This window comes from Pocillopora verrucosa, chromosome 2, assembly GCF_036669915.1.
Source record: "Pocillopora verrucosa isolate sample1 chromosome 2, ASM3666991v2, whole genome shotgun sequence".
NCBI classification, from domain to species: Eukaryota; Metazoa; Cnidaria; class Anthozoa; order Scleractinia; family Pocilloporidae; genus Pocillopora; species Pocillopora verrucosa.
The window spans coordinates 9,423,690-9,441,079 of NC_089313.1; the positions used below are offsets into that span (position 1 = coordinate 9,423,690).

At 38.1% G+C, this 17,390-nt stretch overlaps 2 pseudogenes; both read left to right on the top strand.

The window, feature by feature from the left end:
• The first annotated feature begins 535 nt into the window (after nt 1–535).
• Nucleotides 536–4,123, top strand: LOC131799590 (mRNA export factor GLE1-like; annotated as a pseudogene).
• Nucleotides 4,124–4,173: 50 nt separating this feature from the next.
• LOC131799592 (uncharacterized) lies at nt 4,174–7,090 on the top strand (annotated as a pseudogene).
• The last annotated feature ends 10,300 nt before the right edge of the window (nt 7,091–17,390 follow it).

Below are 17,390 nucleotides of genomic sequence, written 5' to 3' on the forward strand. Positions count from 1 at the left end.
ATAATTAACTTTCTTGTTTTAAGTCAAGTGTGAGAAGATAAAACAGAAGTGTTACAGAGTTCTCTTTCCAAACTGAATTCAGGTGAGAACATCAGTATACTAGTTAATGTTATATACTTCCCCTGAATCTTCAATTTTGTTGCCTTGGTTTTTTTCGCAAAGCCTCTTTTATATCTGTGTGCCAGCTAACGATTAAAATCTTAGTGGATAAGATATGCTATATTTTAGCAGATTTTTTAAATTCCATCTTTAAGTTTTTGGCATTTATTATTTTAAAATTCACAAATGGCATTCCCTTTTCATCCTTGTAAAGAGATATTACACAAATGTGAATCATGAAGTCAAGTGGATTTCAATGACTTTGAAACTTCATTCTACATAAGATCATTTTACTGGAGTATCTTATATTATACGGATACTGATGAAGTACCAGGATTTTTTCTTTTAATAAAAAGTCGTATCCTCATTACGCGCAGTGAAGATACTATTTTTATCTTTCACATGTGAGGATATTGGTGTTGTCATGGTTACTAACATGATTGGCCAACTACAAGAGAGCTTCCTGCTCAGGCACGCTGCCGGTTCTTTTGAAATTTCATTCACAAAATGGCTTCAAGATGCAAAGACGGTACAGTTACCAGTGACTCTCAATGAGCTGTCAAATTTTCACATCAAAATTTTTCAAGCATGTAGAACGTTTAGGAAGATTTGCCGAGGTCTCAGAAAGTGATGTTGAATTATGACTTAAAATTAGTAAAAAAAGTTTCTGGTGAAAGAGCACCATGAAATCAGAGAAATAGAGAAGATTCCTCCAACTGAATTAGACAGCTACTTGAGCCAGTTTTTTTAGCTGCAAGGACCAAAACTAGCAAAGATTATGAACCGTCATCTCTCAGTGGAGTTCGGGCTAGTGTTGAACGCCATTTAAGTCACTCCAGTTATGGCATAACTATCTTCAAAGACAGTCGTTTCAAAAAACAAGAAACACGAAAGTGAAACAAAAGCAACTCAAACAACTGGACTTGCAAACAGACCAAAAGCCACATTGGCTCTTATGAATGATGAAATTGGGATTCTTTTTGACAAAAAGTTGCTTGGATTAAGTTCACCGCAAGCTCTGTTAAATACTGTGTGGCTAAATAACAAGATTCACTTTGGCCTTCACGGATGTAAGGAACAAAAAGAACTCCACCGGTGAGACATCGTTTTAAAAACTGAGTGATGGTAAAGAATATCTTGAGTACTTTGAACACCAAACAAAGACTCGAACGGGAATCAATGGCCGATCAAGCTGCAATGTATGCTAACAACAATGCCATTTCTATTGATTGTGATTTGGTGCACGTTTACAACATGTCTAGAGAAAAATTGCCACCATCCATGCTAAAACTGGATTCAAGTTTCTGCTTGTCTGTAAATTACTTTAAAACAGAAGCTCATGCATCAGTGGAAGGCAAAAACTGGTTCAAAGCACAACCAATGGGAGTGAACAAGTTAAACAATATCATGAAAGATGACAAAAGTGGCGGGAACTTCAGGCAAAACAAACCATAGTGGTAGAAAAACTTTAGTGCAAAAATTGCAGGCCAGTTGAGTTCCTCTCAACCAGATAGTTCAAATAATGGGGCATAAAAACTTACAGTCAGTTGACAATTACAGTTCTCTGCAAGAAAAACAAATGGAAAGTATTCCATGCATTCTTTCCTTGACAACCAAAGCAGCAACCAACGTCGCACAGAAAAGAACTTGACAGCGCAACCCTTGGCTGAGTATTAAATTGCTTCAATGTCTACCCCTTCATCTAACTTGGATGTGAATTCCTTCAATGAGAATAAGCTCCAAATGATGTTTCACAGAAATAACATAACTCGCTTTGCTCACTTGTGAGAGATACTTTCAGCACGAGAAGATAAAATTTGCATCCCCAAGCGGCCATGTAAGATCCTCTTTTTATTTGCTGTCTTTCTGGTACATATGATTACCATATTTTTTACCATTTTTCTGGTACATATGATTACCATATGTCTTGACATATAACATCCTCATATAACATCTTTGACATCCAAGATTTAATTAGTAAGTCTCCTAACTGTCTGCCATACAATTTATGTGATGTTAGTTGGGAGAATTTGGAATTGAATCAACCAATAATCCCCTAATTGATATTTTCTTCTTGTTTTGGATGATCAACCTCAGGGATTAAAGGGATACGAAATGTACACATTTATTATGCTCCTCGCATTTGTTGATAACAATAGTTAAGATTGTTAGTAAAGCATTCTCATTACTTTTCTGCTTGATATCATATTGATAAAGTAAGGAGAAATTCTGTCTATGTCACTAGTAGTGGGACACAAAGGGTTAAAATGGGGGATTTCATAATATTGTAATGATTGAAATATTCTTATGCTCTCAAATGTAACAAAAAATGTGATGAGAATGTGATGTTATGAGACATTTACAAAAAAAAACCTGCTGAAAAAACCTGTTGCTGGTAGCTTGTCTTTAATTTTTAAATTTTCATGGGAAATGCTTTTCTTTGAAAGCTGGGATACAGAAGTTTTTTTGTTTCATCTAATTATCCTTGAAATGTTTCCAAAAATCTCATTTTCCTTTACAGTTAAAGGAAATTATTACTACTTTCATGCAGCTACTCTCATGCATGATACAAATTGGTTGTCAGGCGTCTTATCATTTCACTTGGTCTTCGTTTTGTTTTGATTAATCCAACGAACTCTGATGTGAGATATCAGAATAAAACTTTAGCGGTTGTTCCATCAACAGATGATCAATTTTAGCTTCATAAATGATTTAGCTAAGACTATTCTGTTTATCAGTTGAGTTTCTACTACATCCAGGCTTGATAATTCATGATGATCTGAAATTGAATTTCCTAATATTAAGTGTGATTAAAACTCAACTAAACAAAGCCTATTAAAGCTAGCTTTCAAAAATCGCCACTATACTGACTTTAGGAGGAAACATAAGTTTAATCAGTTCCTTACCTCGACTACTGTCATAAAGCGTAGCATTTCAAAAGGTAAGACTTTGACATTTCTGCTATTGTTATTTCCATTTTTTATTTCTTTGAAATTGTTATAGATGAGCCAAGTTTTAGATAATACTCTGAACTGAAAACAAACCAAGAAAAATCAGAACTAAAAAGAGATTGAATTTGAAGTTAGGTGTTGTTACCTATCTCATATGAAGTTTTGATAATGTGAATCTTTTAGATTATCAACGTCAGGCTTTGAATGTATTATTCCACTGCTGTTAATCCTGAAAGTGTAAAGTCATGGGCGAGGTCTGTCTTACTCAGCAGGGCCACTCTTTAGATTTGTGAGCTTTAAATTCAATCAATTCAAAAGAAAGGGTTTTTTTTGGAGTAAATTTTATTCAAATATTCTCTTTGTTGTTGTTTTCTCAAAGCAATGCAAACTGAACAGCACAATATTATACTGTGCAGAGAAGTAGTGTTTGAAAATCCCTACGTATACAAAAAGGGGTCTCCCCAGTGCAGTGAAACTTGGAAGAGAATTGTAGATGTTCTAAACAAATGTAGCACATAGCCATCCGGGACCACATCAATGTCTTGGTAAACAAGTACAAGAAAAAAATTAGAGCTGAAGAAAGAGCATCAGGAATATCTCCAGATGAGCCAAGTGAATTAGATGGCCTAATACAGCAGATTACTGCACTTGAAGAGAGTTCTCCCATAGATACATGCAGTAAGGATAAAGCTGACAAAGGTAAAGCAGATGATGCAAGAATGAAAGCTATGGAAAGGCTTTTCCAAGGCAAAAAGAGGGCGTCAGAGGGAGCCGAAGAGGGTGAGAACAGACCAAAACGAACAAGAAGAAAAACTGGAGATGCCATGGAGTTTCAAAAGGAAAGAGTACTGAGATTTGCAGAAATTAGAGAAAAGGAACTTGAGCTGGGAAAGGGAAGACAGGAACAACAACTTCAAACACAACAATAACAGGCTGATATCCTGAAGCTAATGCACCAGCAACAACTGCAAAATCAGCAACAACTGCAAAATCAGCAACAACAGCAAAATGACAGAAACAGGAAAAACATGTTGAGCTTTTTCCTATTCACCAGTAAGTTAATTAGATTTTAGATTCTACCTTCAAACTGAGGGAGATTAAATTTTTTATATCATGCTACATTATGGTTTCTTTACATGGAAAGGTAATTGTTTTTATAGCTTTACAGATGTTTTTGTTGCCATTGCGATTAACATTCATAACAAAGTTTCCTAACATGTTTCAAGAACTCTCTTCCTTTCTTCAATACTATCTACTATTTCTGGAGCACAACTAAGGGAAGCAGGTTATTAAAAAATACATAACTTTTACTTTAGGTAATTATTTGAATATGTGAGTAACATTTGATTCTTTCACATGTAACAGGATGATCAAGTTGACAATAGCATCAAAAAAGAGTGAACTCCACTTTAACAATTAGGTGACTAATTTGGAAACTCGAGCACTTGGTAAATACACCTTGGCTTGCAATTCTGATAACATTTTGCTGATGTAATTGAAATGTCAGTCCTCAAGCAGGAACCTTCCACATGACCTGTACAGTCATATGCTATGAGATAACTTTAGAAAAATGCATTTGTGTTGGTAGAACTATTGTAAGTACAGTACCACCTAGTGACAAAAAAAAGATTTCATGTAAGCATGAACGATTGGGAGAAGTAATGCTGGTAATTGACCCTTTCTTTGCTGGGATACATAGGGTCTGATGATTGTAATGTACATCTTTTAGCTTTCAAACTTTCAACTTGGTATTAATTGTAACTGTTTACAATATCTATTTCTCTATACCTTGAGCCCTCAAAGTTAAAAGAGGTGAGTTAATAACCTGGCTTCCTTTGTTTGGAATTGTGTGAATATATAATTTTACAGTAAATGGTTTGAACCCAGGGTAACCTGTAATAGTGTAGTTTGATCGTCCGGGTGAGTGTAGTCCTGAGAAGGAAGTCATCATCAGAGTCAAGTAAAAGGTTGTTGTCAGTCAAATGTACTTATTCCGGTTTGTGTACACTGATTGGTCAGTTTTGCCATGATGGTATTGGCTAAAAGACTCAAATGGCGTAGGTCAGTCGTGATTGGTTTGTTTGGATCCGTTAGTGAACTTAGGTCGTTCTGTTCGGTTTGTTTTTCGTATAATTTTGCTGTGTAAGTTACCACACTGTAACATGTAATATTTTTTTACTTAGATTGCAATAAATACTCTAGCTCAAGCTTTCATGCATGCATGGTGTTTCTTACCAATGCTCATGCCCAAACTAAACTTTGACACAAGTGACTGGTCACAAGATAAGTGAGTTTTAAAGGGTGGGAATCTGGAAAAGCAAGGATCCTCCTTTAGTGAGGACTTAGAATTAATGGGGCCCTCATAATTTTATTCATGTTTAGGACACGTAGATGAAGAAAACATTGTTTATATTTTGAAGTGTGAAAGTTAAATTAATTGGCATGCACATAATGCACAAAGCAAGAATATAAATGCCTTAGCGAGGTTTAAAAATTAAAATAAGAGTGATGCAAACAGTATCTTACTTGTTATGCTCCTCTGGATATTTATTCAAATAACACAGTCACTATCAGTCTCATTCACTCTCACTTTCCACCGACCTTGTGGAAAGATGATAGCCTCAGTATTTCTTTAAATGAAGAAAGGATAGCCTGTCCTTTTACCTCAGATAGTTCTTTTGTGCGTTATTAGTACAAACCTAGTCTAATTTAGGTAACTGTGAAGAACAGCTCTCCCCACTGACTGTCAGCCAACAGTCAGCTGACTGTTAGTAATATGTTGGCTGACAATCGGCCAACAGATTCATTTGGGTTTTGCTGAAAAGATAACTTCAACCAAGGCTAACAGTCCAACAACTCTCAGTTGACTGTCGGTAATCTGACAGTAAGGTGTTGGTAATCTGTCAGTAGAATGTTGGTAACTTTAGACCGATTATTGCCTTGAAAAGTTTATGATTTACAACCCCTGATAATTGCATCAAAAAGATAAAATGAAACTCTCAATAGTCTGCCTCTTTTATGTTAGTTCAGCACAATTTCTAAGCAATTTCGTTTCCAACACTCACTTCGATTCCCGGTCTGTTCACCATTTTGGACTTTTTGCTTTGAATTTTGCATGGTCTCAAGTAAATTAGTTCACATTGTTATGACTTTATTGTTATTGGTGTTAAAGGAGAGCCAACTTAAACTGTAAAATCGATCATGAAATTTGAGCGGCAATGGCTGTCCCTCTCACTACATGTTTGTCATCGCTGGCAGGTGTTGCCAAAGTTTTCTACTGCAAACTGCTTCTAGTTCTTTAAGGGCACCCATGCATATTTCTCTTGATGTTGGTTTGAGTTCATGCTCATAGATGATTCTTAATTTGGCAATGGTGACAAAATCTCCCATGGTTTTGCAGGGGCAACCAGCCAGGCGAAACGCATTTGACATGCTACAATTGTTGTCCTTAAAGATGTGTAGCACCCTCAAATTAACAGGGCAAAGTGTCTCTTCTAATAGACCTATCACACTGTATGGTCATCACATCACTGCAGAAACTCAGAGACATCTACTCTTTGAAAATCCAGCATGGGGATATCAAGCTAGGAAGCCAAGGAAAAACTGTAGAAATTGATAAATCCATGTTTGGCCATGAGCGCAAGTACAACCAAGGGTACATTTCTAGAGGCATGTGGGTATTTGGCATGGTTTAAAGAGGAAGTGGCGGGAGTCTTGTCTTCTGAGTACCAAACTGTACGAGAGAAACTTTAGTAACTGGACTAATACAGCATTTTGTTACACCTGGAACCACGATTATTTCTAACAAGTTTTCCCCTGACTTCAACCTCAACAACCAAGGTTACATCCACCTCATGGTCAACCACTTGGGAAACTTTGACGATTCTTTTACACAAGCCCACTTGTACATTACCGAGGGAGTCTGGAGTCAGGTGAAGAGAAAGTTAAGGGCGATGATCAAAACCTCCAAAGGCTAACTACCCTCCTATCTTGATGAGTTCAACTGGGGAAAAGTCTATCTGGGTGAGTACTTTGGCTGACATAGCAGAATTCTACCCACTCAACTGAGCCACTTAACAAAAAAAGAGGCTCCTTTTGGAGCCACCAAGTGCAATAAAAGCTATGACCAACAGATATTTTGTCGTTCGTTTCGTTTTGACTAGGAGTACTTGAGTTAAATGTGACAATTGTAGAAAGAGGTCCCTGAATAAAATTCAAAATAATGATTCAAATTTAAGCAACATATGAAAACAGGTTTTTTGCCTTCACAAATAATGGATGGATGGTTAACAACTTGATAAATTTCTTCTGGGAAAGGCTTTCCTGGGGTACTTGCTGGCTGCCGGAAGGTCGGGATCTATTTTGACCCTTGATACTCCCAAAGAAAGATCTATTTAAGCCTAGAGTACAAAAGATTAGGTAATGCTATGAATTATCTTAAGAACCACGTAACCTAATACAATGCTTGGTTAAGTAGGGATTTTCCCCTTCTACAAGATTAATTAATTTCAAAAAGCTTGAGTGGCTAACTGGTTACAGTTTAACACTAATTACACATAATCTAATAACAACTGTCTATGGCTGACTGTTTGGGGACCGCTATCCTTTATGCATGCTGAACTTAGCAAAATCTTGCAGTTTCCACGTTGACTTTTATATATTTTTTAGCGCTAGCATACAAACTTGATAACTAAAAGTCCTATCGTTAAATTCCTCCCACCTTAAATCAAGACCACCTGGTCGAGGGGAAAGGCAGAAGGCATAGTAAACCAACACAAAAGAAATCATTATCAAGGAACCTAAAAACACAGCGAAGAAAACGTATGATGGTTACTTTTGTTTGTTTTTTATTTTTTAGTTTTGTTTTGTGCCTGAGCTGCAGCATAAACCGAACAATCCGACATGTAATGGCCTTGGGGGGTTCAAAAGAACAAGAAGCAAATACAAAAATGTAATTGAGTTAAATATAGCAAGGAAAATGAAGAGTAGTCCAGAGTTCTTGACGATAAAAAAATTGCATAGTGTACTGCTGTCTGTGGGGTGAATGTTCTTCAACCCGAGTAGTGAGGCAGATGGCCTTTGCTAATGTTTCAGGAGTTGTATACTCCCGGTCCAGTAACAGCTGCTGGATGGCTAGGGATCCCAGGTTTTCTACATTCTTTACTTCTGGCATGTACCAGGAAGAGGAGTCACAATGAAATACGAATTGATGTGGCCTTTCGTCCAGATGCAAACTGGTGGGGACGGTAGACACGTCTATTTCACCCAGGTCAGTTGTACCTGGCACAAGGCTCAGCACAAATGGTCCAGCACCCTGTGCTACGCAGCTCCTGGAGTGTTTATGGAGTGACCATGAAGGTTTTCTTGAATCTTGTAAGTGTTCAAGTTGTCCCAGGGGTGATCCATGAGGAACGCAGTCTGGTAGGTCTGGGACCACTGGAAGGAGATCTTCAACAAAATCATGGCCATGGCTTGTAAGATAAACTCTTCCTCCCCATGTTGGAAACCATCTATAGTGACAATCACGTCAATATATCTGGCCATTGTAAATGAAAGAAGTTAATGAGGCTTTGTCCAAAATATGAGTAGCCCAGCAAATTTGGAGATTACAGGTGAGAGGGAAGGGAAAAGGAGTGAACTTTACAGAAGAATAGACAAAGGGTGGTCAACAAAGGGAATAACAAATGTGAAAGGTGAGGATGAAAACTGGAAAGTGCGAAATTAAATAACGTGAAATGTGGTTAGTCTTGTTTGGTGGTTCCATGAGTCCACAAAGAAATAGTTTTTGCAATGGTTGGCGTGGTTGGCGAGTAAAATAAATAACAGCAAAGGTAAGGGCCTTGTGAGGTATCACAACTTTTCCTGGTAAAAACATGGTGTAATGCCCGGAATAGGCCAAAAACTCCCATACGGCACATAAGAGGACTGTGTCTTTGACGGAGCTGCAACCACATGAGTTCATCAGGTGCCGACATATGGCAGGTAGCACATGCCCATGATTTGTATTCCTGCAAACTATTGGCATAATGGCGTGTAAGACAAAACATCTGCGAGGGGATTCTGGTGGAGTAAATGTAAAAACAGCAAAGAAAACTACCACATTCCAAAAGATTAGTCATCCCTTGCAAGGAATATAAGCGGTGTGTCATGCAGCAGAGGCTAGTGATGAAGTTTAAAGCATTTGCGTAAAATGCCACTTGAATGGGATTACATGTTATATTAGGCTTTGGAAGGACTCTTAGTGGGAGCACTTTCAAATCGGTGTGGATACAGACTAACTTTGTGTCATTGAAGAAAATTAGTTGGTGAGGGTTGATTGTCATCTTCAAACTATTAGGAAAAATGTTTTCCTCATGCCAGACTTATCATACTCTAGGGCAAAATTTCATTAACCAACAAGTCTGTGATTGTCAGGGCATCATTCATAAATACTGCAAAGGCTTCTGGGTTACAGGTCAGATGGTCAGAAAACACAAAAATGTAGCGATTTCCTGAGTCACTCACAGGAAATTGACCCAGGCAATCAACAGCTACCCAATTAAAAGTATCTTGTACTGGTATTGGTAAGATGGGGGCTGTCTGTCACTGTTTAGTGCTCCTCTTCATCTAGTAATGTGTATAGGAAAGACATGACTTATGACTTTACCATCCGCTAATTTCCGCTAATTTCAAGTTTTTTTCTGGGCACATAATTTGATTTGACCCTTTCTTTGATCCTATCCAGAGAACCTTGGTTTTTCTCAGGTTACACCTAGGCCAGACAGTTGACCGAAACTGTCTAACAAAGCAAAACACCTCTCAAGTGATGTTTGTGAACCATCTAATACTGACTTAATTTACACTTGACATTTCTCACAGAGATTCCTCTTATCTCATTGTCTCCACGAATAGCTGTAGCCAATACCTCAACACTGAGAATAGATAGGTAAGGCAAGAGGAGGCAGCCCTGCCTTACCACCTCTACCTAAGCTAAAGAAACTCCCCAACCATCCATTATTTATTATACTGCTTGGATATCATAGTAAAATAAATTTATCCAATTAATTGAAAACGAACCAAAACCAAAGTGCTCTGGTGTTTTCCACAAGAAAGTCCATTCAATAGTATCAAATGCTTTTAAATAGTCGATGAACAGGAGTAATCCAGGAATATCTTTCAAGTGGGTATAAGAAATAACATTATTTATTTTTTCTCGGTTTGTGAGCGGGTGGTATTCTACAAATCCTGCTATCTGATCTATCTGATTGGTTCCGAGAGCAGGTAGTATTCTCCCCATTTGGCCTGGTATCCAATCCTTTGCACTATGAGACTTGAACTTGAACTTTTGAACTTTATTTTTATTTAGACACGGTAAATCTATCAGATAAAATAATAATATTATTACAATCTATTATTACAGTTACAATCTATTTTAATCTATATAAACATGATCTAAAATTTAAAAGTAAAATAGAAAAAAAAAATAAGGAAATTCTGCTTTACATAGATGCCGTGTGTGTTTTGTCGATTCAGAGGAAGAAATTGCGACAACCATTTCGGAAGGATTGAAGTGATTTTGCTTGCCGCAATTCAGGGGACAAGCTATTCCATATAACCGCACCGTTATAGCTAAAGCTATTTTTTAGGAAATTGGTGCGAGGCAATGGAACAGCTAGTTTGTTTTCAGAGTTCCTTAGATTATATGGAGGATCATATTTAGTGAAAAGAGAACCAAGATAGTCGGGCGCAAGACCATGTATAGATTTATAGACCATGGTGGCCACTTGTATTTGTCGCTGAGTATCTAACCGTCTCCAGTTAAGTTGCACAAAAAGAGGATCAGCGCTTGTGTCATAACTGGAGAAGGTCAGAATACGGGCAGCCCGGTTTTGCAACTTTTGGAGCTTATTCGAAAGACCCTTGTTACAATGCCCCCAGACCTCGCTGCAGTAATTAAAGTACGGTTGAACTAAGACATTGAAAACGGACTCAAGCGTGGTTCGATTAACAAAAGGCCTACAACGTTTAATTGCTCCAATGCCCGATGCGATTTTCTTGGCTATTTTTTCAATGTGCATATTCCATGAAAGGTTTTCGTCAATATGTACACCCAGAGATTTGACTGAGCTAACTTGTTTAATTATGTCACCACCTATGATTAGTTTAGGGGAAGTATCGTGGGTACCTATCCTTTGCCGCGATCCAATTAACATGAATTCAGTTTTAGATGAATTTAGAGTCAATTTGTTTGCAGTGAGCCATGTGTTAACATTGGATAGGTCGTGATTCATAACATCATTGATCATTTCTATGTTGTTACTGGCAAAGGTGAGGTGAGTATCGTCGGCATACATACGTGCAACTGAATTAGACAGGCAATTAGGAAGATCATTTATGTATAGAACAAAAAGCAAAGGTCCTAGAATTGTTCCTTGCGGAATTCCACAAGTGAGAACTTGACTAATTGAGAGCGAATCATTTACAAAACATTGTTGATGGCGATTATCTAGGTATGAGCTAAACCATTCATAAGCGATACCGCGGATACCATATTCAAATAATTTAGACATAAGAATTGTATGGTCAACGGTATCAAAAGCCTTTTTTAGGTCGAGAAAAACAACTGCATTTATACTGCCTTTATCAATGTTGAAGGCCCAATTGTTTGTGGCCTCCAACAAGGCAGTAACAGTTGAATGGAGCGAACGAAAACCAGATTGCTGGTTGGAAATCAAATTGTTTTCAGTGAGATAACCGTAAACCTGGTCGTAAATGATACGCTCAAACACCTTAGCTACTATAGGAACGATAGAAATTGGGCGATAATTATTTAAGTCGGAGTGATCTCCCTCTTTGAAAAGTGGGATAACCTTTGCGCATTTCCATTCCTGAGGGAAAACACCTGATCTGATGGACTGATTAAAAATAAAACACAGTGGATCAGCTATCAGATCGGCGCACTCCCTAAGAAGTCGCGAAGATATCATATCTAAGACTGTGGCTTTCGATTTACAAAGCTTAGACAAAAGTGAGAACACTTTAGAAGGATTAACTACACCAATTGCGTCATTGCAACTTTTCATTTACTAATTTGATACTTAATGTGTAAACTTTTCACTTTTTACAGCAAATATTAATTTTGGCATGGACTCAGACCACAACAAGATCAAGTTTTATTACCCTGGTGAGGTAGAAAAATTCAGAGACAAAGAAAATATCGGTTCACAACAGAAGGAAAACCAATAAAAGGCTCAATTTACAATGGTGAGTATGCAAGTATATTTTAACACAATGTCCAGGAAACACAGTGGAAAAAAACAGAATACGACCTACACGTTTGGAAAAGATTCTTTCTTGAAGTGGGTGAGGCCAGGAAAATTGAAGAAATACCGGCAGACAAGCTCAACATCTAGATATGTCAGTTCCTGATGGAGATAAAGAAGAAAGATGGCGGATTGTAGGAGCTGGCAATGCTACAATCATTTCAAAGAAGCCTGCAACGATATCTAAATGACAAGACCTCCAAGCTGAACATTCTCAAAGACCAAGAATTCCTTAAGTTCAGGGAAGTTCTTCTTTCTAAAAAGAAACAGCTGGTTTTTGAAGAAGTGAAAGGAAATCGCCCTCAGCTGCAAAAGAACTATCCTACACCAAAAACGATTTGTTGTTTAATACCGGTGAATTTAATGCTGAAAACCCTGAAGCCCTCCAACACACAGTTTGCACCTGTGAAAAAGAAGAAAGCCCAAAGTCCTCGAAGCCCAAGAAAAGAAGAATTATCGTCAGCGATGATTCTGATCCTGATTCTGATTAGTTAACTGAACTTAATCCGCTGTCTTTGGAAAATACTTTCCTTTGGATCCTTTAACTTTTTTCATTGAAGACTTCATCATTGCAGAGTCATTTAGCTTGAATTTGTTTGCATGCTGACAACCAGAACTGTTGTTTGTTAAAAAATGCGCATGTGATTTGTCCCTATGCGCTCTTAAAGTGTCAGATCGTGACAGACACTTTTAAAAAAATGTTTTGAAATTTTCTTGGAAGCTTTTTAAATCACCTTTTAATATCATGCAAATAAATACGTTTTGATGAAACCTCTCTCTTTCATTTGCATTGCCCTTGTTTTCTCTATTATCTACTCACTCATAAATTGTTTCGCTTATGGAGAATCTTGCCGTAATTACAGTCTTTATCATTCAGTTTCTTTTCACAACCATTTGTTCGGTTTTAGAAAAAATTGAAAATGTTATTCACCTGCCAAGATTGGTCCATATTGGGAAAAACTGTGCCCTCTGTCTTGTGTATGGCCTCGGGTGGAATCCAAAACCTCGGGCACAGTTTTTCCCAGTATGAACCTCCTGTCTGGTCAATAACTTATATTGATCGAACAAATATTTTCTGCAATAGAACGGCCTTTCAGAAAGCCAGTCTAATCATAACCTATTAGATCTGACAACAGATATTTGAGACAAGAGGCGATCACTTTTGATGCAATTGTAAAAACTATCCCTCGACCCAGGCCGCCTCGTCTACATTAGTTATTTCGCGCTCTGCATGCTAATTTATTATTCAGTCTGCGAATCACATTGTTCGAGTTAGTTATCAGTTGTCCGTTGTCAGTCAAGTTTCACAGTCAAGTTTCGCTTCTACGGCCCTTATCCCGTCACGTCTGATACGTTCTTTATTCTAGTTGTGTTTGCTTATTAGTTTATGCTTCCTTGTGTTCGATTTCCCCAAGTAATTTTATTTTATTCATCTATTTAGAAACCACATTGGCAATTACGTAACTATGGTGAGACATTAAATCGAAGTGAAAACCTATTGCTGGTGTGCGTCGTCTATAGCAATTTTGTAATCACAGATAAGAAGGGTTATGGGCCTCCAATTCTTCAATTCATTTAATGCTTTGTCTTTTTTCGGGATCAAAGAAGTGACACCCCTCCTCTGAGTTATGGCTAGTTTTCCTTTTTGATAGCCTCTATTAAGGGAACTTATAAGAAAAGGAGATACATCTTTCCAGAAAACTTTATAAAATTTGGCAGGGAGACCGTCTGTACCAGGCGATTTACTGGATTTCATTGACTTGACAGCGTCTAGACATTCTTTTCAGTTAAGAGACCCTTGCATTTTTTCTTATCCATTTCATTGAGTTTGTGGTGTTCATAGCCAAAACAAATTTCTCCAAATGTTCTGTTATTTTGGTACTTTTGGTTGTGTAAAGATGACTATAAAAAGAGTTACACTCTCTCAGAATATCTGAGTCATTTGTAAGATTTGCTCCATCCTTTTCCTTGATTTGCATAATTGTCTTTTTTTTTTTTGCAGTAGCGATTTTCTAGACCAAGGGTATTTTTGTTATTTTTCTCACCTTCATTATACCATCTCGCTTTGGATCTTATTATCGCTCCTTTTGTTTTGTACTCAATAATGCTCTCTAATTTCCTTTTCTTCACCCTCAATTGTTCAGCAAGAGCCTCTTTGTCATTGTTTATACAGTTCTCCAGCTGCCTTTTGAGAGCCGCTATATCATTTTCAAGAGCTGTTACTTTGGACTGCAGCAAATCATGAGCGAGTTCAGTCACAACTGGAAAATATGGAAGGCAAAAAGGATGTGAATTTTGTCCATTGCAAGCAGGAAGACAAAGGGAAGGAGCCTGCCAAGCGAGCATGCTACAGATGTGGAAAGTAGGACATTTTGGACGAGACCCTGAGTGCCCCGCGAAAAGAAAAATTGCCATAAGTGTGGAGGAGCTGACTATTTTGGTTAAGAAGACAAAAGAGAGGAAGACAAAGAAGTCAGTCATGTATGTGAGAAGTGAGAGAGATGAAGATGAATATGCATTTACTGTGACATTTACGCCACCTGAGAAAATAGATGTGACTGTGGGTGGAGTTGTAGTTGTGATGGTGATTGATTCGGGTGCAAGCACTAATGTGATTGACAAAAATCTGTGGTTAAAGTTAAAGCAAGACAAGATTGACAGGCAGATTTGCATTGTGACATCTAATGAGACAATCATGTCTGATTACAAAGAAATCTTTGAAGGTATGGGAAAGTTAAAAGTGCTGTGGAAAGGCGTAATTCGCAAACAAAAAAAGAAGCCTTAGCTGTTGTGTGGGCATGTGAGCGATTCCATGTGTACTTATACGGCATTGAATTCACACTGTATACTGATCACAAGCCATTGGAAACAATCTACTCAAGCAGATCCAAGCCATGTGCATGAATTGAAAGATGGATCCTGCGATTACAGCCATATAAATTCCAAGTCAAATACTTACCTGGAGAGCAGAATATTGCTGACCTGCTGTCACACTTGTGGCATGTGGATGGGCAAGCAGAATCTTCATCAGTGCAAGGCGTTGGATGAATTTGTCAGGTTCGTCACTGCCACTCCTCAAGCGATGACAACATGTGAAATTGAAGAAGCGTCATCAGAAGACAGAGAGTTTGTGGAACTGCGTCAGTACATTAAGGATGGGAACTGGAAAGGGGGTCAGCATAAGCAGTACATACCAATATGCGGCGAACTGTGTGTTACTGGCAAGCTGATTCTTCATGGTACCAGGATTGTCATACTGAGTGAACTGAGACCTCGAGTATTGAGCGTTGCCCATGAAGGACACCCAGGAATTGTCAGTATGAAGCAGAGTTTGTGATTAAAAGTTTGGTGGCCTGGAATCGAAAGGGAAGCTGAAAAGTTTTGCAAAACCTCTCATGGCTCTCAGCTTGTAAGCAGCCCAGCAAACCCAGAGCCAATCAAGTCGACCCCATTACCAAGTGGCCCATGGCAAGATTTGGCCATCGACCTGTCAGGCCCATTACCTTCAGGAGAATCTGTCTTAGTCATCATTGATTACTTCAACAGATACTATGTGGAACTCCACAACGTCAGAGAAAGTCATAGAGTGTTTGGAGAAAGTCTTCACCACGCATGGACTACCTCAATCACTTCAAAGTGTCAATGGTCCTCAATTCAGATCAGAAGTATTTGAGCAGTATTTGGAGGATAATGGTATAGAGCACAGGAAAACCACACCATTGTGGCCACAAGCAAACGGATGAAAATAGCTCAAGCTGAGGGGAAAGAATGGAAGAAAGAGGTGCACAAATATTTGGTAGCATATAGGTCAACCCCTCACACTACTACAGGTGTGAGCCCAGCAGGACTACTGTTTGGCAGAAATATGTGTACTAAATTACCCAAACTGAAAGAGGAGGGCTCAGAGAGTGAGATGCGAGACAGGGATACCGAAATGAAAACCAAAACCCAAACAGTATGCAGACAAGAAGAGGAATACCCAGGAGTCTTACCTAGCTCCAGGTGATCAAGTGTTAGTAAAACAAGAGTGAAAAAAACAACATCTGAGCCTTATGATGTTATGACCAAAACTGGAAACAGTGTTGTTGTTGAACCATCAGACGGCGTTCAACTGATGCGAAACACAACCCATGTAAAGAAGTATGAGGAGACATCACAGAACCCTGGGGAAACAACTTCATTTGTTGATGTTGCTGATACTGCGAAACCAGAAGCAAAACGAGAAGAATGGAGAAGCCCGGTTGTGACAAGATCAATGAGAGTCAGGGAACCGCCGGAAAGATTTAAAGACTTTGTTATGACTTGAGTGTCATTATCAAGGACTATGTTTTGACTTGAGTGCCATTATTAGAAACTTTGTTGTGATTTAATGTTATCATAGATCATTACAGTTCAAAGAGGAGAATTAATAATTTTTTGGCCAGCCGTTTTATGAGTTTTAATTGTACTAAGTTTTTAGTTGACTCTCCGTTGTGTCGACATCTTCTTAAGATCGTTATGGTTTTACTGAAAAGAAAAGGGATATAGTGTTTGTAAGGTACATTTCGTGTGTCATACATACCATAGGTTAGCACGCAATGGAGGTTGAGAGTTGATTATTAAAGTAGCATAGCGGATGTTTAGATTAGATTTGCATGTTGCATCCTTCCTTCGCAAATATCCACTTCCATCAACAGTAGAGCAAAACAACATACATTTTGAAAGAAAATAAGGTCGTCTTTGTTAGGAGCATAAATATTACAGATGGTTAAGATTAGCTCACCAACTTCTAAATCAATAATAATGCACCTTTCTTTCTTATCACATATTTGCCTCAAAACCTTGAAGGTAAACTTATTATTGAAGAGGAAAGCAACACCTGCTTTGTTACTTGCAAGGCCACTGAAAAAGCTTTATAGCCCCATTCAGCAGCACAAATCTCAAAGGACCTTTCAGTACAATGAATCTCTTGCGGCATGTTATTAGGAAACTTTTTCTTTCTTAATCACTAAAAAATTTCTCTTCATTTTTTGTTGCACAAGCCTCGTACGTTAAGGGA